The sequence below is a fragment of the Dasypus novemcinctus genome, chromosome 10 (genome assembly GCF_030445035.2).
Source record: "Dasypus novemcinctus isolate mDasNov1 chromosome 10, mDasNov1.1.hap2, whole genome shotgun sequence".
Lineage (NCBI taxonomy): Eukaryota > Metazoa > Chordata > Mammalia > Cingulata > Dasypodidae > Dasypus > Dasypus novemcinctus.
The window spans coordinates 112980318-113003590 of NC_080682.1; positions in this window are offsets into that span (position 1 = coordinate 112980318).

Genomic DNA, 23273 nt, shown 5'->3' on the forward strand with positions numbered 1-23273 from the left:
GGCTCTAGATCATTCTAGGAAAAATGAATCTTCCTATACAATGAAGATGGTATATTTATCTATTAATTCATGTTTTCTTTTACAAATATGGACTGTTTCCTAAATAAGTATCATTTTATGTAGGGACTATGCTAATCTACACAAATATGATACTTATTTATGAAACAGTTCATAGTATATGTGATATTAAAGCAAGCACGTAGCAATTTATAAACTCACTTATTTTAGTGGTTTGCTTTTCTCTGTCATTTTACCAGTTGTAACTGAACTATTTTTTTTCAGCTAATATTACTGATTATTAGGAATGGGATTTTTTTTTACTTTGATAGCTTTTATATTTGACATTTTAATTGACTGACTAAACATTTTTTTCTCTCTCTTTATTTTATTTTAAATGTTACATTCAAAAATATGAGGTCCCCACATACCTCCCACCTCCCTCACCCCACTCCTCCCAAATCAACAATGTCTTTCATCATTATGGGACATTCATTGCATTTGGTGAATACATTTTGGAGCACTGCTGCACCACATGGATAATGGTTTACATTGTAGTTTACACTCTCCCCTAGTCCACCCAGTGGGCCATGGCATGGCAGGATGTACATTGTCCAGCATCTGTCTCTGCAGTACCACCCAGGACACCTCCAAGTCCTGAAAATGCCCCCACATCATATTTCTTTCTTCCCTCTCCCTGCCCTCAGCAGCTACCATGGCCACTTTCTTCATATCAATGCTACAATTTCTTCCATTACTTATCACAATAGTTCCATAGTAGAGTATCAGTAAGTCCACTCTAATCCATACTCTATTCCTCCATCCTGTGGACCCTGGAATGGTGATGTCCACTTCATCTCTATATTGAGAGGGGGCTTATATTCCACATGGCTGATGGATGCAATTCTCCTACTTGCAGTTGTAGGCACTCTTGGGTGCCTGGTGTGGTGGTTGACCTTCTTCACCTCCCTGTTCGCTGGCTAGGGTATTTCCAATAAACCAGAGGGTAGGAGTTGCAAGTCTGCTGAGGCTCATGGCCTGATTGACAGATGGACGGTCCAGAGATTCAGGTCTCCTGAGCATACACCAACCCCAGCACCAACCACAGGTTGAGTAAAAGTGACAGAAGAGGCACGTGTAGAAAGGTTACATCTGAGTCCAACTCCATCACACTCAGGAACACAAACTCCAAAGAGAGCCAACTGACATGGCACTGAACTCCAGAGCTATCTGCCATGACCATAGAACCTGTGGGTCTCTGTAGCCCTCAGGAGAACCAGTATCTGGGGTTGTATCTACTTTGGCTGTCTCTGGGACCCTGTTGAGGCATGTGTAAGTGCGATCCCTCTGATGACCTCCCGACTCTGTTTTGGAGACTCACAACCATAGAAACTCATTTGTCCTTTTCATTTCCCCCTTTTATTCAAGGTCAAAAAGCAGTTTTTAACACCTGATATTACATGAAGTTCTAAAATTTATTTATAGCCCCTTTCTCCCTTGCTGTCTCACACTATTGAGACTTTCAAGCTAAATGTTTTCCCAGATTCCCTTGTAGTTAGGAGTGACCATGTGACTCACTTCTTGGCCATGCCATGTGAGCTTGAGTTTTCTGTGGATGCATCTGAGAAAGAATTTGCTTTCTTGATATAATGGTACAGATATAATTGTCAAAACCCTGTGCCATTTTGCTTAATCCTGAGATGAATGCAGATGTGATCCATGGGCCTGAGGGAAAGGCGAAGAGATTTATGAAAACTCTGGCCTTGACAATTCTTTTACCTATATATCTCTAAACTGGCTGTGTGATTTTTAAAAACTCATGATTTGCTTAAATACTGTAAATCTAATTTTTTTTGTTAATTACAGTTGAATGTAGTCCAGACACTATAGCACCTTTTGCTAACTTTGTCTACAAATTTGAGTCTCAGATTCAAAATTGCTCAAAACTATAGTAAAAAAGTTTGAGAAGCAATTTTATTTATTCAGAATGCAAAATTCTTAGCATGGCTTGTATGATCTAGTGACTCCCTTTCCTTTCATTCTCATGTCATACCACTCTGCCTCTTATTCATCTGGCTTCAGAACTTGACCCTTTATAATTCTCCAAAAAAGAATTAAATTCTTTCATACTAAAATGCATTCAAACGTTCTATTTCATTTTTCTGGAGTCATTTTACTCCCATGTCTTAGTGTCCTGGTTGCTATGATAAATACCACGTAATGGGTTGGCTTAACAGGAACTTATTGGCTTGTGGTTTTCCAGGCTAGGAGGCTGGCTTCCTGGGGTTGGTAGGGTTTTGCTGACTGGTAGTCTTTGAGTTCTTTGGCTCTTCTCTCACATGGCAGTGTCCTCTCCTTTCTCTTCCTGGTTCTGTGGACTTCTAGCTTCTGGCCTCTCCCCATGGCTTTATCACCATAAGGCCTCCAGTAATGGATTAAGATCCATCCTGATTCAGGTGGTCACACCTTACCTAAAACTAACATCTTCAAAAGGTCCTATTTATAGTAAATTCATGCCCATTAGAATGTGGGTTAAGATTAAGAAACTTTTCTTTTTCTATGTATAACTCAACATAACACACCCTAAATACCCTTCCTAATCTAAATTAGGTCCTACCTGTTATTATCTCTTCAGAAAGCTTATCATAATTCATCTCTCCACTAAGGTTTGAGTTCCATTAGAGCAGATTCTGTGTCGGTTTTGTTCTTAATTACTTACTTGGCATAGCATAGTACAGTGCATTGTAGATAGTAAGCACTGAAATTATTTTGTTAGATGAACAAGTGGATATTCCATGTATCAACCATGTGTTCACCTAAACCTGTCCTTAGTCTCTCTCTCTACTTTCCCAAGCCTCAAGTTTTTCATCTATGAGATGGAATAATAATCCCTACCTCACAATGTTGTTTGAGGATTAAATGTGATAATTGTGTGCATGTGCTTAGATAGGTGCTTAGAATGTAGTTCAGGTTAATTTTGTCTGATAAGGGGAATCTTTATTCCCCAAATAGCAAATTTTTCTTCCTACTTCCATTCTTTAGACTTCATATGTAATATTTGGTATAATTATCATTACTGTTATATCCAGCATTTGTTGAACACTTATAAGGTGCAAAGTACTTTACATACCCTATTGTACTGTTTGTTTTTATGATGTAGCCTTTATTATTATCCCTTTTTATAGATGAGGAAAATGAGGCTAAATGAAGCTAAGTATAAGCCTCTTGTGGTATACAGCCATTACCTCTAGACATAACACACCATGAAATTGTGGTTGGTCAGTAACCACCTAAACAGAGAGTCTGCTATTTATCTATTTATGGAAAATCGTCTCTGGACTCTGTGCTGTTTTTGTTTTGTTTTTGTTTTTTCTCTTCCTAAGAAAAAGGCAAAGAAGAATAAAGTGCACTAATACCATATTTTTTTTTAGAAAAGCAACTTCCAAAGACTGCTCTGAGGTCAATACGGATTTTCATTCCCATCTCCTCTCCTAGATCCAGAGACTCTGAAATGAGAATTGACTCTCAAGCTGGTGACCCTAAGGCAGAATTCTCAACCAGAAAGCAATGAGTGAGTCATGCTTTCTGCAGCATCCTTTTGAGGGCCAGAAAGTAGATTAATAAATATACGTAACAGAGCTTTTGCTATAAGACTTGAAAGCAAAAGGCATTCATTTAGTAGCTTGTATATAGTAGCTCTCCGTAAATTCTGGTTAAAAATGTATTCCTATGAACCTTTTGATGTATTTGGATTTTACTATAATGCCAGGATAGCTCTCTCTTGTGTAGTGTAATTTACTCTAAATACCACTCAATTTAATATGACATTTGAGGCTCTTCAAAATTTGCCCCAACCTACCTTTCCAGTTCCTTCTTTTAACATTCCATCCCTCACACCATGTTGTAAGGTATTGCCAGCCATTTCTAGACACAACCTGATGATTAGCAACTCTGTGCCTTTCCTCATTCTGCTTCTGTTTCCTAGAATTCCTACCCTCCTACTCTCACCTCTTTTAAAAAGCAGGTCAACTCATTCTTTAGGTATCTGTGAAACTGATATCTAGTGGTCCGTCCCTAGTAAGACTCACCCACACTCAAGACCTTCCAAATCTTCTAGATACAATGACAACAACAATTTCCATCCTGTGGCACAGTGTAGTGGGCTGACATAGCACGGACTTTAGCGGTGGAAATATCTGGGCACAAATCCCAACACTGCCACATTAAAGTCCTGACGCCTGGAGGGATTGACCCAAGCATGCGCCTTTGTTTCCTCTTCTGAGAACAAGGATGCTGGAGCTACCTGTTAGGGCAGTTGAGAGGAGGAAGGAAGGGAACATGCCAAGTGCCCAGTACAGGGTCTGGCACATGGTCATCAGCTGCCTCTTTCTTGTCATTTAGCTTCTCAGCCTAAATATGACCCTTGACAAAAGCCCCTAGCTAATATCCCACCCCTCCACCCCTCTCACTTCTTAACCCCGGGACCCTGATGTCTCAGTTAAAATTCCAACACTACCACTTACAGGCTTGGGTTAAGTTTGGGCAAACTACTTAACTCTTTTGTCTCAGTTTTCTCATATGTAAAATGGCGATGATAATAACAATCATACTTGACACATAGACACACCAATAAAGATCATTTAAGCCTTAAAACAGTGCCAGGCACTGAAGGAATTCTAGCTCTTATAGTATGGTTCACTCCTCTATCCCCAGGGTCTAGCACAGTGCCTGGCTCAAGAAGTACTCATTTAATGTGTGTTTGATACATGAGTGCATATGCCTGGTTATTCTCTCCTTTCCTTGCACAAATGGCTCTCTGGATAAAGTGTGGGCTCCTCCAGGGGCAGAAAGACTGTGTCATTGTTATTATATACAGGTGACAGCCAGTTTCATGGGCTCGAAGAGACCTATTTAAGCTGTGTATTCCCGCCAGAGCCACTAAAAATGAGTCCATTAGTATCAGCTGGCAAAAAGCCAGCTCTCCACCTCTTGTCACCACTTACTCAAGCTCAGTTAGCCAAGGGTGAGCAGGGATGGAAAGCCACTTCCTCTCTGGCAGGATGAAGGTCCAGTCCGTTGTCTTTCTTGACTGGGTACATGATTTACCTTGTGCTGCTGGCAGATTCATTGAGAGGATGCCATGTTTGGCTGGCAGTAAGAGGACTCTTTCCTAGTGGTCTAATCCCTTGAATCAATATTTGTTTCCACCTCCTTCTGTTTACAGACAGAGACTGCTAAGCTGGTTGTGACATCTCCAATGTAGGAGGACAAATGGGGGTCGTGAGAAAGGGGTCTGGAGAAAGAAAAAGGAAGGGCCCATCGCATGGCATCCCAACATTAGGGACTTTCTTTTCCAGTAAAGTCTTCACTTCCTTGGCGAATATGTTTAACCTCTTTCCAAGTCTCCAAAATAAGATTGTGTTTAGAGGGGTGAAGGGGACAGCCAATTAAAATTCAGTCCCTACCAACAAGGGGAAGTAGGCCATGGCTGGCTAACAGAGAGGCTTTGACTGAAAGAAGACTTGGCACCATGGATCCACATCATAGAATGTTCTTTTCTTCCCAAACCAGAGAATTTCCCAAACCTTCGAGTCGTATTGTCCACGCCTGGGTTTACAAAGTGTGTACTTCTCTCAAGTGCAGCCCACAGCACAGTATCTTTGGCTAATTCTCCATTCTCGCCCTTCATCTCCACAGGACACACACTATTCTTATCCACAATTATCACTGTGTTTTCTTCCCATTGCCAGATGTAGTATCTGCATGCAGCCCACAGGCAGATTCTGAGTCTGTTGCTAGACAGATGCCACTTCATAGCATTCACTCTTTGTGCCAAAATAAGAGTCTTTTCCTAAGGCCTCATCTGGCTGATCACATTAGGTCAGATGAGGGATGGGGGACGGTGGAGAGAGAGGTGAGCAGGGGTGGGGGTGAGGAGAGGTGGAATGGGGTGGGGTGGAGCCAGGAAGGGAAGGGAGAGAAGAGACTGAGGAAGCCAGGGGTTATGAAACTTGGAATTTCAGACTTTCTGCTTTCATGTGTATGCCCTTGAAAATGGGTGTGAGTGCTGAAGCATGAAAACATCAAACAGTGTGTAAAATAAGGATGTTCTGTTAACAGCTAAGGACATTAAAACTTACTAATATAACTTACTTTTTCAGATATAACATCTGATATGTAGTCTCCATATGCTGTACAAGTCTCTTTGTTCTTCCCTTACACAGCTGAACACACGAGTGGCAGGCTTACGTTCAAAATGGGTCCCATGGAGGCCAGAGGAGACTTCTTTGGCAAGGCTGAAAGTTTGCCATCCTTGCCTACTTGGATTAAGTTAATAAGACTGATATTTACTTTCGCTAGCTGTCACATGGGCTATTATAGTTATCATGACCAGCATTAACATTACAGATAAGGAAGGGGACCTTGATACTGCTGGGAGGAACGCCTCAGTGCTCATAATGTTTCTTTCATCTATGGAATGAAAGCACAAACTTGGTTTGGAAAAGAAAATTTCAAGGTGGCGATGCATATAGTTGAAAAGTCCTAGTAGCTAAAAAGTCTAATGGGATTGGCAGAGGACCCTCTGTGATAGGAAAAAAAAAACCACATGGGTTTTGTTAACACAAAGGAGGTCTGAATCTAGTTTGCTGGATTCTGAGCCTGTTTCCCTGATTTCTGGGTCAATGTTAAAAATATTAACTTCAGAATGAGCTAAAGTCTGATAAGGGGGAGGGAGGGTGGATTAAGGAGACAGAATAAGACTAATTGATTTTCCCTCAAGGCACCCGGCCAGTTTTAAAACTTGGAAACTCTTTCGTCTGTAAGCTAACCCAATAGCACAAGCCGGGCTTGCCTCCTTGGCAGTACCTCCAGAGGGGGCACAGTAGGCTTTGGGGTCTGACTGAGCTGGGCCCGGGTCTGGGCTCCCCATCTTCTATATGAACTGGGGTATGTTAATTAACCCCCTTGAATTTACATTTCATGTATAAAATGGGGGTGTTGTGAGATTTAAATGGGTAAATGAAATTATTAAGACAGTCTAACTCATAATGAACTCTTACTTAGACCAGTAGTTTTCGTCTGGGGCGAGTTTATCCTCCAGAGTGTACTTGGCAGCGTCTGGAAACCTTGACACAACTGGAGGGGGACGTAGATGCTACTGACATCTAGTTGGCAGATGTTAGGTTGCTGCTAAACCTCCTACAATGCACAAACCAGCTCCCCACAAGAGTGAATTTTCAACCCAAAATGTCAATAGTGCCAAGACTGGGAATCCTGGCTGTATAAATGGTAGCTGTGACAGTTTGAAGACTTTTGTGGATCCCAGAAAAAATCATGACTTTAAAGATAATCCATTCCTTTGGGTGTGGAACCTTTTGATTGAATTGGATTTAGTTGGGAGCCTTTGATTGGAGTATTTCTGAGAGGTGTGACCCAGGGCAGGTCTTCGTCCTCTTGCTGGAGTCCTTTAGAAGCAGGAGAAATATGCCAAGACACACAGAAAAGGGCGGCAGAGGCAGAGAAACCCTGGGAGGCTGAGAGAGACAGATCCTGGAGGCTGGAGGCTGGAGTCAGCAGAGCACAGAGGCTCAGAAAGAGACCCCAAGAAGCTCCAAGGGAAGGGGCTTGGCTGGAAGGGGAGAGATGAGCCCTAGGCCTGACGGCCCACAGCTGAGCTCAGGGAGGAAGTAGCCCAGGGAAAGCAGAGACCCAGACACGCAGCTGATGCCTTGATTTGGACATTTTCACGGCCTCGGAGTGGTAAGCCTTGAACTTACATATAATTCCCAGTATAAAAGCCAACCAGTTTCTGGTATATTGCTTGTAGCATGTTTAGACAATATTAAAGAACCTCCACGTTGATACCTGGGGTAATTGATTCATCTGTGAAACAGGAAACGATGACTTTATGGTTAGCAATTGTGAGAATGACATGAAATGATGCTCTTAATAAATCAGAGCTCTGCCAACAGAGCAACGAACAGTCCTCAACTGTCCTCCCGTCCCCCATTTCTAAGGCAAGAGACTTCTCAAGTCCAAGCTGGGCCGCTTGCACCTCTGCCAGGTCCTCCAGTGTGAATGTCTGCACTGGGATGGGAGTCGCCAGGCCTTCTGTGCCTGGCCGGGCACAGTTGCTTTGTCCACCAAGTGTGCTGGTCCACTGAGACTTGGCAGGAGCCGTCAGTCCTTCTGTACCCAGTACCCGGGGGCTGATGCCTTGACAACGGCATCACTCTTCTCTCCTTACATATTAGGAGGGTTGCCTTTTGGACAGACAGCTTTGAAAGTACTTTTTAAAAATGTAGTAGAGAGGACATTACACATAGTTCAGACCTGCTCTCCTTAGGACATGAAGCAGGGCTGTTCTTGCTTCTTTTGGGGGGTGGCATTCAACTCCCGACTTAGTCACACATGGTGTGACCAAGTGGTTATCTGTTCAGACCCTCTCTACTCTTTACATATTCAATAATCCATTCATTCATTCCCTCACTCGACTATGCATTTGAGTGTGTGCTAGAAGCCTGGCACTCGACTAGCCATTATTGTATTTAAAAAAATCCATTAATACCCAGTCCTTGATGCCGAGGAACTCACAGTCTATTAGGCAGTACAAGGATGTAAAGAAAATAATCTTGTTAAGTGGTAAGTAAAATAAAAGAGGTCTGTGTTGCACCTGGTAACACAATGTTTGCTTGGGTGGAAATCAGAGTTAGTAGTGGATGCACAGATGGAGATGCCTGGTTCACTCTGGGAGGTGCTAGGTAAGTGGCAGCAGGGGCTGCGTGTTGGTTTTTATTAGAATACACTGTCATCTTTGTGCAGGGGAGGGAAGGGCAGCTGAAGACCCACAACTTAAATCAACTGATGGAGAAGGTTCAGATGCCATGTTTTAGCCCTGAGTTACTTTTAATGGTCCTGACATGCACATGATGAATAATATCTCAAAGGCGCCACAGAGTATCTGAGTGTATTAAAAGAGCGCTGTAGGAAAGGGAGTTACTAACCCTTCTAGGGGAGGTGGGGGACGTGACACACAAGGCGAGATATTTGAACAGGGCATTATGCGCCAGAAGGCTTACTGCATGAGAGAGGGACGTGAGGGTGTTTGCAAAGAAGCAAAGGTGGAGGTGGTGTATTTGGAGATAACAGTGGTGCGGTTGGAGGCAAGCACATGGCAGGCTGTGGTGGGAGATGAAGACCAGGTTCCTTGGTGGCCGTCTGAACGCAAGGCCATGGAATCTGTGCTAGACCATCAAGACCTGGGATGCGGGGCCCGTGGCCGGTTTGTCTGGAGGAACGGTGCACTAAGATCTGCTGGCACACAGATCTCTTTGGAAGCCGTGTGGGTCTGTGGGAGGATGGACTGAGGCCACTGAGAGAGGAGGCAGAGAGACAAGTCAGGGGGCTTCTGTGCCCACCCAAGAGAGACTGCGAGGCCCTTCTTCAGGCTGGATTTTAGCTAGACTCCCTAGTGCCCCCTTCAGAAGGCCTGTGAAGCCCACCCTTCAATTTAAGTGATCTGCATGTATCTGGGGGGGAAATAGGGAAAAGGCCAAGGATCAATGAGTTTCTTAAAGAAAAATTTAAAAGACAAAACCAAGAAGTGTTAAATATCACAGTACCTGTAGGATTTGAGTGCATGTCCTTTAAGGAAGAAATGCAGAAATGCATCAGAAATAAGGTAGTTTTGAATCAGCCTAAGTGCCTAGTCAAGGGGGCACTGGGCAAGTGCCCTGTAAACCTTCTGCAGTGCTGGTGTCTGTTACCCCTGTGGCCGCTCAGCACGTGGGCTTGGTGACGCCGCTCGGCTCTCAGTTAACCAGAGCTGCTGTCATTTGTGGAGCCCTGCTTCGCGTCACGGGCGATGCTGATGCATCACACATGCAACCTTACTTCATCTTCTTATCTGCAGAGCAGGATTGATCTTCTCCAGTCTTTGGGGAGGGAAGCTGAGGATCGGAATGTTCAGGTCACAGAATAGTCGGTACAGAATTGGGATTTTTTTTTTAAGATTTATTTATTTCTCCCCCCTCCCCTCCTCCCACTCTGCTATTTTTGCTGTCTTTGTTGTCTTCTCATTTTCTGTCCTCTAGGATTCACCGAGATTCGATCCTGCAGACCTCTGAATTGGGATTTCAATTCATCTGTCCAACTCTAAAGCCCTCTACCTACTGCATCCTCATGAATATGGCAGATCCATCATTGCAGGCTTAGAAATGCTTGCAGGTTGTTAGTATCACCATCCTTTCCGGATTCTGATGCAGTGTCCTTAAAATACTGACGTGGACAGAAAAATCAATAGGTTTGGGATGAGGAAGGAAAAGGCAGAAAAGAGGAAAAGGGAAATAAATCCAACTTCTGCTTTGACCTTACATAAACTTACCCTCTTTGGATCTAAGGTAAAATGAAATAGATAACTAAATTACGTGCAAGATCTATTTTGGTTAGACATTCCTAGGATTCTATGCCCTGAGCTGAGCTTGTTACCAGAGAGTGGAAAGCAATGTCATGAAATGTAATGGCTTTTAGTTTTTTAAACCAATTTAAAGGTAAAACATGATAGGACTAGGTTCAGTTTCAGAAAAGAAAATAAATGTTATAAACCTTATAGGGTTACCAGATGTAGCAAATAATGCAGGATGCTCAGTTAAATTTGAATTTCAAATAACCAACAAATGCCTCCTTAGTATAAGTATGTCTCATACTATATTTTGGAAATACTTATACTAAAATAAAATCATTTATTTTTAACCTGAATTTCAAATTTAACTGTGTGTCTGTATTTTACCTAGCAAAACTAAAACCTTGACAAAGTAAGCAAAATGGCATAGCTGATTAAAGTGAAGGAAGGGTTGAGGAAAATGTAGAGGAGCTGGTTTCCTCATTTTGCAGAGTGACAAAACCCATTGAACCTGTCTAAAATGATAAATAAAGAAACAGAGGTTTAAATTTGACATTTGTGGTTATAAAGGTAACCACTAAAAAAAGTAACATTAGGATAATGTAACAATCACAACCTGAAGAGGGTGGGAGGACAAGTGGGAGGTAATAAAATTGTACCAAAATCACCTTTTAAAGAAAGGAGCACAAGGTACAGTCTATAGTGGATTAGCCAGGAAGTAAACACATGAAGAAATTAGTATTATAGTAGTAGTTACAGAAAATCTAAAAATGAACTAATTAAAAATGGTTTCCTCTGGGAAGTGGGTATCGGAAAGAAAGAGTAAGTTACTTTTATTTCATTTTCTTTTTTAGATTTTAAAATTTTATGGCATGTGTAAAATTAGATTGAAAATGAAACAATTATATTAATTATTGTTACTACCAACCACCACTTGGCAAATTATAAGAATTCTGCTCAAGGATACTCTCATCTGAAACTTATTTTATATGCCTCTGCCATCTTCACTGGGCATAACAATATTTACAATCAGATATATAAACCCAATGGATGACCAAGTATCTGCTGTTGCTTTGCCATATGTGGCAAAAACATTCCCATGTTTTGTAGTTTATATAGAAACCTTCAGGTAAATAAACATGACTCCTTTAATTTAAAACAAATATTTAGGAAGAGATACTCTCCTAACTTGGCTTTAGTGGGAGTTGCTATACATTACACCCAGCATACACTTGCAAATGCATTATGCTTTCATAGGCAGAAATTGAAGTACTACCCAGAGTGATGTTTGGTTGATTTTCTCCGAGTTTGATAACTCTAACTTAGAAACACTTGAATGTTCACTAGACATTTCTATTTATTGGGGAGGGAGCATATGAATTCAACTGGGCCTATCAGAAAAAGGCAAGCATTAAGTCACTGGGGGGAAGTGGACTTGGTTCAATGGATAGAGCATCTGCCTACCACATGGGAGGTCCACGGTTCAAACTCCGGGCCTCCTTGACCTGTGTGGAGCTGGCCCACGCGCAGCGCTGATGTGTGCAAGGAGTGCTGTGCCACACGGGGGTGTTCCCTGCATAGGGAAGTCCCACACGCAAGGAGTGCGCCCTGTAAGGAGAGCCGCCCAGCACAAAAGAAAGTTCAGCCTGCCCAGGCATGGCGCCGCACACAGAGAGCTGACACAACAAGATGATGGAACAAAAAGAAACAGATTCCCGGTGCTGCTGACAAGAATATAAGCGGGCACAGAAGAACACACAGTGAATGGACACAGAGAGCAGACAACTGGGGCAGGGGGAGAAGGGGAGAGAAATAAATAAAAAGAAATCTTTAAAAAAAGAGTCACTTGGTGTCGAATCTTGATCCTGCACGTATGTATGTGTGACAGTGTGCGTGATGCCGCATGACTAACACACAGATGGTTTGGATCATAAAAGAGTGGCTGATTTAAAGGCGAAGTCCCATTAGAATGCTTGTTTAAGTAATGCAAAGACATACTGCTGTAGCTTGTGATGAATGGCTCTTCCGCCCGAAACGTTACTAAAGCATCCTGCAGCCTGCAAACCCCGTCATCTAATTTCAGACCGATCTTTAGAGTCCTTGAACTTTGCTGCCATCACCAGTTTATTGTAGTTCTTAATGCAAGCTGGATAATTTGTTAAAATGAACTGTATTTATAATGGCTTTAAAGGTTCGTGAGAAGCTTGCTGGATCTCCCTGGATGGAGATCTACAGGCACACTTGATCCCTGAGCAGTCCTGCATGGAGACCCGCCATAGCGGTAGTTTGATGACTTCTGCTTCTCCCTCTGCGCTGACATGGAATCAGTCCCATTCTTCATGGCCTGGCATCAAGGCATGTCTTGCAGAAACATCTATCTTTCCCGAATCAGGAACTGGTTTCTCCCTCTCATTCCCTTCCAGAGTTATTTTGAAGAAAAAGCAAGAGGCTGATGGAAGCTGGTGACTGGTTTTAGGAACTAATACTTTGGAAGGTTTGGAAGGTGAAAGCCAAGGTCTATTTGGTTCCAGTGCAAAAGAAAAAGTAACGATTCAAGTAACAGCAAAAAGAGCAACAACAACTACCACCACAATTTCCACCATTTATCGAATACTATTAAGGGTGTATTTGGTGTTTTGCAATTATCACCTCATTTTGTCCTTACCACAAGATGGGAGATTATTTCTCCTCATTTCAAAATGAGGAAAATGAGGCACAGAGAGATTAAATAATTTGCCCAGAATCACAGTGCAAGGAAGCTGCCAAGCTGCTGTTCAAACATGCTATAAATTAGTTCGTGGATTTGCTTCTCTGAGACAGAGGAAGAAGGCTAAGGAAGAAAATGATGAAAAGGGCAGGAACGGTTTACAAGTGAGCAGTGACAGATTTTGTGGGAAGTCTAGAGCAGCAATTTTAAATCCCGTGCCTGGAATCCCCTGGTAGGAGACCAGGCCTGCGCCCAGAAGTTTTAAGGCAGCCAGGAACATGCACTGAATAGGGTACACAGCTCTCTTTGACGGCACGCTGCTGGCATTGTAACTGTGGGGAGAGAGCAGAGGAAAAGGTACGCTGTCAGCAGGCGAGGCAGCTGCAGGGTTCTAGAGCCCTGTGCAGCCTCGGAGCGATCAGGAGCCTTGTGATGCAACTAGCCCCTGCCTTGACCTTACTGGGCCAAGCAGCCAACAACGCTGATCCATCTTTGGATGTCTGCTACTCGGGGCCCCAGAGATATTGTGGACACCTGAGAGGGGTTTAAAAGCATAAATCAACTTCCGAAGCATTTAAAAGGCTTTAGTTGTTCTAATGAGAAGCAATGTCACTTGAGCATCCAGTTCACACTTGCTGCGCCCCTCGCTTTTTAGCAATACCTGGGTAAGCTGCTTCCCAGCTAGACCCTTCCCCTCTTCCTCCCTCCCTCCTTCCTCTCCCTCCTTTCCTTCCTTTTCTTTCTTTATGTGGAATTCCTGGTTCCTGTTGCGAAGGCCTTTTAATTCCTTTGCCTCTCTTCTCTCTCCATTTCTTCTGTACTGTGTCAAATATTGCAAACATTGAAAATAAGAACAAGAACTGCTCCCCCAAAGACCAGACAGCATCACAGGGAAAAGAAAACGTTTAAATAACTATAATATAAGGTCCACTTCTAATTACCAAGCGCAGTGTTAGGCACGCCTAAAATTCTATGGGAATTTAAAGAAGGGGCCCATATTTCTGGCTAGCCATTGGCAGAGGGAAGGCAGGAGGACAAGGTTTGGTAGAAGACATTAATCAAACACCTATTATCAGATTGTTGCTAGAGAGCCTAGGAAGAAGGAATTTGCATGTTTCCTATCTTGACCAATAAAACAGGAACTTCTGCTGACACTTTGCTCTTTCAGGAAAACACCTTCTCTTCATTCCCTTATCAAGGCTCATCCATGGACTTCACCATCGCAAACACTCATTACCCCCCCCATCTTCCGCCCTCTCTTTTTTCTCATCTCTTTATTCTTCCTCTTGTTTTTTTCCCCCCACACCCTCTCTTCTCATCCTCCTTTCTTTCCCCCTCTCTTTAGCTCCGCTCACTTCAGTAGTTTCAATTTCCATGAGTAGCCCTCACCTACAAATGTTTGCTGACCTGAAAGTGTTCAGCAGTGGTAACTTTAATAGTGAAATCTTGTTAACAAGCTAACTGTTCAATGTCACGTGCATAGTTATGTGGATTATTGCTCATCCATGTCATGGAGTTTTGCTGAGTCTTGCTTTGTTTATGTCTTTGTTTAATTGTCACCTCCTCAGAAAGGCTTTCCCTCATACAACATGCTAGTCACTTACTACCCTTTTGTCTCCTTCATCGCATTTTTAACTTGTAGAGTTATTTCTTTATTATGTGTCTCCCCCACTGCGGTGTAAACGCCATGAGGCCGGGAGACTTTTCTTTACTCCAAGACTTTTGCAGTGCTTAGTACAGTGCTTGATACATGGCAGGTGTTCAGCAAAATATTTCTTGACTGAAAGAATAATTATAGTTATATCCATGCATATTATAGTTGTAGTTATTGTATGAATGAACAATATTTAACACCATGGAATTTCTTTTTGTAGCAATTGAAATCGTAGACACAAGGTGTTATACCATGACCTCAACTGCATAAAATATACTGGCAGAGGAAAGCACTGAAAGGAAGGGTTCATGCATACCACGGTTATTTCAGGGTGGTAGTATTTTTTTTTTTTTAATTTAGCTAAATTTCCCAAATATCTTACAATAAGTATATGTTTGAAAAAAAGTTAAACTCTTTGATAAATGGCTAGTTGCCATGGCTTAGTGCAAAGATTTTGTAGCTGGGACAGAAGGAATGTGGCAATGACAGAGGTTAGTGCAGTGGTGGGGAAAAGAACTCCGATGGAGCTGACTCATTGTCCTCACCAATAGTTGACAACTCCTTTGATTTCCAGTGAAATGTTTAAAGTGAATGTTTTGATGATATGAGTGAAAAGGAAGAAGTAGAATCAGCAGGCTCAGGATTGCATTTGGGGTATGGGACAGAAACATGAAAGAAAAGGAAGGTTTGGCAAAGCCCATGTGTTGGTGGTGCCAAACCCCAAATGATCAAAAACTGTTTCAAGATGTTGATGAAACCTCAAATAGAGGTTGCACAGAGGCCACTTATAATGTTTTCCAGCCCTGCAACATGCTGAGTTAGGAGATATTTCCTTGGCTGAGCTGGTTGAAGGAGGATCTGTGGAGAAAGGTGTTTGTCTGCTTTTTGCAGTCCCTTTTAGTTGCTGCCACTGATAATAAGTCATAAGTAAAGATTTAGCTCTCATATTCCCTGAATGAATCTTCATTCAGAAAAGCATTCTCCATTAAGTAGGGTTTCGAATAAGTCTTGCTGTCTGAACTTTCATTTATTTATTCATTCAACAAATGTTTATGGAGTATCTACTACGTACCAACCACTGGACTGTATCCTGCGAAGGTAGACTTTAATAAACCAGACAAACATCCATGAATTTTTATAGTAGTATGCTGCAATTTAACCTTGAGAGCCTGCCAAGCCCCACTTTTCTCTTATCACATTTTGAAAAATGTCTGATTAATCTTATTTTTACAGTTTGATGACTGCCTCAGTTTCCAAGTTAGCACTAGCTCAAAGGGGCTGTACATAAGCCCTGAACAGTAAGCCTCTCTGTGACCCTGATATCCTGCCTTGTCACCAAGGGATTATCTTCTGAGAGATATGGACTTGCTGCTCCCTGAACCCCCAGCTGCCTAAAACTCTGGTTAGGAGCCAAGTGGTCAACCAAAAAACCCACTCTGCTAGTTACTCATCCTAATAATAGTAACAGGTATTGATCGGTTACTACACACTGAACATGTGCTAAGATTTTTCCCTCATCTCATTTAATACTCATGATATATGTGAGTTTCTGCTTTCAGTATAGCCAAATAGCTCCTATCAGATCCAACCTTCCAAATATAGTAACTATAAACTGGTGGGCTAAAAAGAACAACAACAACAAACAAACAACAAACAAAGACAAAGCACAAAAACAATGACCAGAAGGCACTGCAGAGTAAAGAAAACACAGGCAGATTCTGCAGCAGGAAAAAAAAAAAAAATTGGAAGAAGGGAATATTGAATGTGTGTCTCATTTTCAAAGCTTTTAATCTGAGGACAGACCAAACTGGTATTATATGGGATGGGTCAAATGCTAAAAGAAAACCCACAATATCTCCAACCTGAACCAAAGAAAAGAGTTTAGAGTAACCACAGCCACTGAAAACAATTGAAGCAAAGAGACCATTACAGTCAAATTCTGTTTATAAACCTTGTCTGTTTTACTCCTTATCTGTGCATGTGTATGGCAAAATGAAAGTAGCTTGAGGCAAAGGCTTAAAGCACTGAGTTCTGAGCCACTACCCATTTTAAGTGTGAAAATTTGCAGTGAGTCTAACCCTAACCAAATTTATTGCCTGCTAAAACTAAAACAAAAACTAAAACATCAACACTCTTCAGGACTAGAACAGAATCTAGAGGCTCTACATTATAATAGTCATAATGTTCAGGAGAAAACCCAAATTACTTGGTATACTAAGAACCATGAAACTGTGACCAACACACAAGAGAAAAGATGAGTTAAGATTGTCCCTAAAATAATCTAGGTGTTGGAATTAGCAGACAAGAATTTTAAGGCAGTTATCAAAACTATGTTCATTGAAGGAAAATAAATATCCTTATAGTAAATAAAAGGAAATCCAATAAAGAAAGAGAAACTACGCGAAAGAACCAAATGGAAAGTATGAAACCAAAAGTATAATATGTGAAATAGAAATTCACTAGATGGGTTTAACAGTAGATTGCCAATGACACATTTTTCAAAGGGAAGAGCAGAGAGAAAAGATATTGAAATCTAGACTTAAATAAGTAGAATGAAGGAAATAATTAAGATAAATGTGGAAAACAAGGGTTAGAAAATTAACAAATAATGAAGAAAATTAACAAGGCCCAAAGTTGGTTTTTTGAAAATGCAGAGAAAAAATAAAATTCTAACTAGATTAACCAAGATAATGAGAAAAGAACACAAATTACCAAGATGAGGCATAAAAGAGGAATTATTACTACAAATCAATATATAAAGTAAATAAAAGAACATTATGAATACCTTCATGCCACAAATTTGACAACTTATGAATTCAACAAATTCCTTGAAAAACACGTTTTGCCAAAATGAACACAAGAAAGAAAGAAAAAACACAGAAAATCTGAACAGACCTATTTTTAATGACAAATTGAATTCATTGTCAAATCCTTCTCATAAAGAAAATTCCATGCCTAGATGATTTTACCAGTTTATCCTGTCAGACATGACAGGGAGAAATGAAACAAATCATACAAATTTTTTCAGAAAAGAGAGGACAATGGGAAACTTCCCAACTTGTTTTCTGAAACTTGCATAACCATAATACCAAAACCTGACAAAAACATTTTAAAAAATGAGACCAATATCCCCAAAAATATAGATGCAAAAATACTTTTAAAAGGTTAGCAAATTAAATTCAGCAATATATAAAAAGGCTAATATATGATGATAAAATAGGTTTTATCTCCATTATTCATAATTGTTTTAACAGTCAAAAATCCATATAATTTGTCATATTAACACAATAGAGGAAAAATGTCATAGATGCAGAAAAAGATATTCTCCAAATTAAAAACACATTCATAATAATAACAATAATAACATTAATAATAAAAACATTGCTGGGAATAGAAGGGAATTTCTATAACCTGATTTCTACAGAAATCATGAAACTAACATCATACCTAATGATAAAATAACGAGCAGTTTCTAAGATTGGAACCAAGGCAAGGATGTCCACTCTTACCACTTCTATTTAATATTTTACCAGCCGTTCTAGGAATTTCAGTAAAACAAGCAAAAACAAAAAAGGATTGGAATATAAGAAGGAAAATTGTTCTTATCTGCAAATAATATTATCATGTATATAGAAAATCCAAAGGAAAGAGCAGAATTATTAGACCTAATAAGTGAATTAAGCAAGGTAGTAAGAATAATGTTAATATATAAAGATAACTTGTAGCTTTATATTCTAGCAGTAAACATGTAAAAAATTCCTTTGGAATAAATGTAAAATATGTGAAGATCTCGCTACTGAAAATTACAATACATTTTTGAGAGAATTTACTGATATTCTATTCTGGAACTATTGTGATTAGTAATGTAAGAAAATGTAGCATTAATGTGGAGAAAGTGGCCATGGTAGCTGCTGAGGGTAGGGAGAGGGAAGAAGAGATATGATGTGGGGGCATTTTCAGGACTCGGAGTTGTCCTGGGTGGTACTGCAGGGACAGTTGCTGGACATTGTAGGTCCTGCCATGGCCCACTGGGTGGACTGGGGGAGAGTGTAAACTACAATGTAAACCACTATCCATGTGGTGCAGCAGTGTTCCAAAATGTATTCACCAAATGCAATGAATGTGCCACAATGATGAAAGAGGTTGTTGATGTGGGAGGAGTGGGGTGAGGGGGGTGGGGGTTATATGGGGATCTCATAATTTTTGAACGTAACATTAAAAAAAAAATAAAGACAAAAAAAATAAAGAACACCTAAATAAATGGAGAAATATAGTGTGGAATTTCCTAAGATACTAATATCTAGATATTCAACATAATCTCAATCAAAATCCTAGGAGACTTTTTTTGGTAGAATTTTTTTTTGGTAGGTGCCAACAAGCTGATTTTAAAATTTATATGGATATGTAAGAATATCCAAAACAATCTTGAAAGAACACTAACTCATTTCAAGATGTACTGTAAAGCTATGGTATTGAAGAGAGTATGATATTAGTAAAAAGACCAAGAAATAGATCAATGGAACAGAATAGAAAACCAGAAATAGACTTCTTTTTATGTGGTGATTTTTTTTAAACAAAATACCTTAAGCATTTCAATGAATAAAGGAAATTACTTATTAACAAATTTACTGGAATAGCTGAATATCCATATTTAAAGAAATAATACTCTCAATCCTTACCTCACACAACACACAAAATTAATTCAAATGGATCATTAAACTCTGAGTAGTCAGGTTATCCCCACTGGGGAAGCTGAAGATCAGGGTATTTTTGACTGCAGATATATCCATCACCTTTATCTGTGCTATTTATTAATTTTTTATTTCCAAGAGTACAATGACCTAGTCACTCTTGTCATCATTGAACCCTCAAAGCCTGGCATTGTCTTGTACCCAATAGATACCCTGTAAATATTTATTAAAGAGATGATTGAAGGTTCTCTAGAACACCCCATTGCCTATTTGAGTGCAACCCTCACCACAAAATATAGAATATTCCTAAACACCATCTTTCTCTTGACTCATTCTCTGGAAGGATCTTGGCTTTAAAGCTGCATGCTCATGTTCATAACCAAATTATGAGAGAAAAAGTTTGTTAAAAGCTTGCACATTGGGATAGCAAGTGTGATGTCAATGAAGATGGTGGCATAAGTCATCTCAGAGTGTTTCCCCTCAGAGGCACCCAAATAAAAGGGTGGATACAACTTGTTAGGAACTCTGGAGGATGTTGTGACTGCAGAATGACTTCACAAAAGGGAATTAAAGACCCCCCACCCCCCTTACAAAAGAGGTAGGAGAGTGGAAAGGCTCTGCCAGTTCAGACTCCTCCCCCACACCCAGTCCCATGTGACTTGAGAGACACACAGTACCAGGGCTCTGGCCCAGGCACTCACTGCCATGGTCACTAACCACAGAACAACCCATGGCGTTGGTTTAGGGTCCCATGCACATTCAGGCACAATGACACACAGCCACAGAGCCCCAAGGTGGGGTCTTGGTGGTCAGTATGCAAAGCAGTCCTCCAGAAAGCAGAGCGGCCAGCATCAGAACTATTGGCAAGCTGTGCATACTCGCAGACTGGTCCTTAATTACTGGAGCACCTGAATTTAAAAAATGTACTATGATGTGGACCATTGACCATGAGGTGCAGCGATGCTCAGAGATGCATTCACCAAATGCAATGAATGTCTCATGATAATGGAGGAGGTTGTGGTTGGGGGGGGGGGAGTGGGATGAGGGGGGTGGGAGGTATATGGGGACCTCATATTTTTTGAATGTAACATTAAAAAATAAAGACAAAAAAAGGGTACTTTTGAACACTGATTCCTTGTGGCCCTAGGGGTTGAGATACCCTAATGCAGAAGCAGATAGGACACATGAAGAGGGTAAACTGAAATGCTGTAAGGCAGGGTGAACCCAGGGCTAAAAGAAAAGGTGAGTGAAAAGGTGGCCCAGAGCACAGTACAGGAACTGAGCAAATCATAACCTTTGTTGAGGAAAATTTATATAAAAGCAAATAGAACAGCCCAGGACTCCTGGAGGGGGAATAGAGGAAAGCAAATCCTCTCCTGGAGGGGATATAGTTGTACAGAATAGGGTTATCTTAACAATAACTATGCATGCCCAGGGCAAGACACAGGTATAGAAAAGACCTGAGAAAATCCAAACCGATCTAAAGGTGCAGTATAAACTGGAGTAAGTAGAAGAGCCTTAACACACAGCCAATCTGCATTAAAACCCTAGGCAAGAGGGAGAAAATGACTTGCAGAGTAAGAATATCAAAATAATCAAATGCTCAGACATCAACAAAAGATCACAAGCCATGTAAAGAAACAGGAAGAGATGGCTCAGTTGTTAATACAAATCTAAGAATAACTACAAAAAATTATTTAGATATACACAGAAATTGAAATGAGAAAGGGACCAATCACAAAAGTTATGTCACAAAAGATAAACTATAAAACAAAAGAAGGCTGCAATAACAGAAAAGAAAGGGAAAAGATATGACATATAAGAAAGGAAGGACAAAGTGGCTGAAAGTAAGTCCTGACTTATCAGTAATTACAATGAATGTAAATGGATTAAAATCCCCAATCAAAAGATACAAATTGGCAGGGCAGATAAAATATTACAGTCCAATTATATGTTGTTTACAAGAGACTTGTCTTAGACACAAAGATATGAATAAATTGAAAGGATGGAGAAATATAACATGCAAATAGTAACCAAAAGGTAAATGAGGTAGCTATACTAATATTGGACAGAACAGACTTTAGGTCAAGTACTGTGACAAGAAACAAGGAAGGACACTACATATTAATAAAAGTGTCAATACATCAAGAAGAAATAACTATCATAAACATTTATGCACCTAAAGATTATGTCCCAAAGTATACAAAACAACCATTGACAAAAGTGAAGGGAGAAATAGACCCTCATAACAACAATTGGAGAATTCAAGACACCACTTATATCAAAGGATAGAATAACTAGACAGAAGATCAATAACAAAATGAAGAACTTGAACTGTGCAAAAAACAAACTAGACCTAACTGATATATACGGAACAATGCACCCAGAAACAACAGAATACATATTCTTTCCAAGTGCACATGGCTCATTCTCCAGGATAGACCACAAGTTAGATCACAATACAAGTCTCAATAAATTTAAAAACACTGACTTACATGAAACTTCTTTGACCACAATGGAATGATAGAAATCAATAGCAGAGGGAGAACTGGAAAATCCAAAAATGCAAAGAATTTAAACAACACACTCTTTAACAATTAATGGGTCAAAGAAGAAATCACAAGCTAAATTAGGAAATATTTTGAGATGAGTGAAAATGAAAACCCAACATATTAAAACATATGAGACACAGAGAAGGCAGTACTCAGAGGGAAATTTTTTTGTTCTCAATGCTTTCCATTAAAAAAGAAGAAAGACCTCAAACCAGAGACCTAAAACTCCCATCTGGAGGCACTATAAAAAGAAGAGCAAACTAAACCCAAAGTGAACAGAAGGAAGGAAATAACATAGATTTGAACAGAGGTAAATGAAATAAAGAGAATAAACAAACAAAAAATATAACCAACAAAGTCAGAAGTTCATTCTTTGAAAAGATCAATAAAATTGATAAACCTTTAACTAGACTGACAAAGAAAAGAAGAAAGAAGATGCAAAAAAACTAAACTAAAGAATGAAGGTGGTGGGTATTACTCCCAACCCCACAGAAATAAAAAGGATTATAAGAGGACACTACAAACAATTGAATGCCATTAAATTAGATAGTCTAAATGAAATGGAAGATTTCTAGAAGCACACTATACTTACATTGACCCAAGAAGAAAGAGAAGATATCCAGGAAGATGGAGAATTAGAGAGACATAGGAGTCACTTCTCTCCTAGAAAAATAGCTGGAGGACAGGCAGAAATGGCCTGAAAAAATGTTTTAGAGTTTAGGGCAGCAGGGGAAGGCTGGAAACTACCCAGAAGAGAGAGGGCCAAAGGAAAAGAATTTTGATGGGAGAAGTCTGTGAGTAAAAGATGTAGCTGCTGGTGCCCATCTCTCCACCCTTGGAACAGACAACTTTGAATTCTGTTGCCTCTGGTCAGTGGCTACAGACAGAGGAGGCTTCAGGGGAAAGAGGAGAGAGAGGGATGAATCCTAAGCCTGATTCAACTTTTGGCTAATGGATTTGGTCTACTGTGTCCCACAAGCCCTTTCAGGCTGAGTGGGGCCATGCCTTTATTTGTCCTGGGAGCCAGCAGGGACAAAAGAGATCCCGTGCTTTCAAATACCCTCCCTACTGACCGGGTATTTGAGTACCAGAGGGTAGTGGAATTATTTCTTACCTGGAAAAAGGGAGGGGGTTGCTGGCAAAGGTTGGAGAACAGCCTCTGAGAAACTTTGATTTGACTCCTGGGGATGAGCCTCCTTGGCATTGAAGGATTATAAACAAGTGCCAACTAGCAATGCATCTGGAAAAAGACCTTGACAAAAGGGGGAAG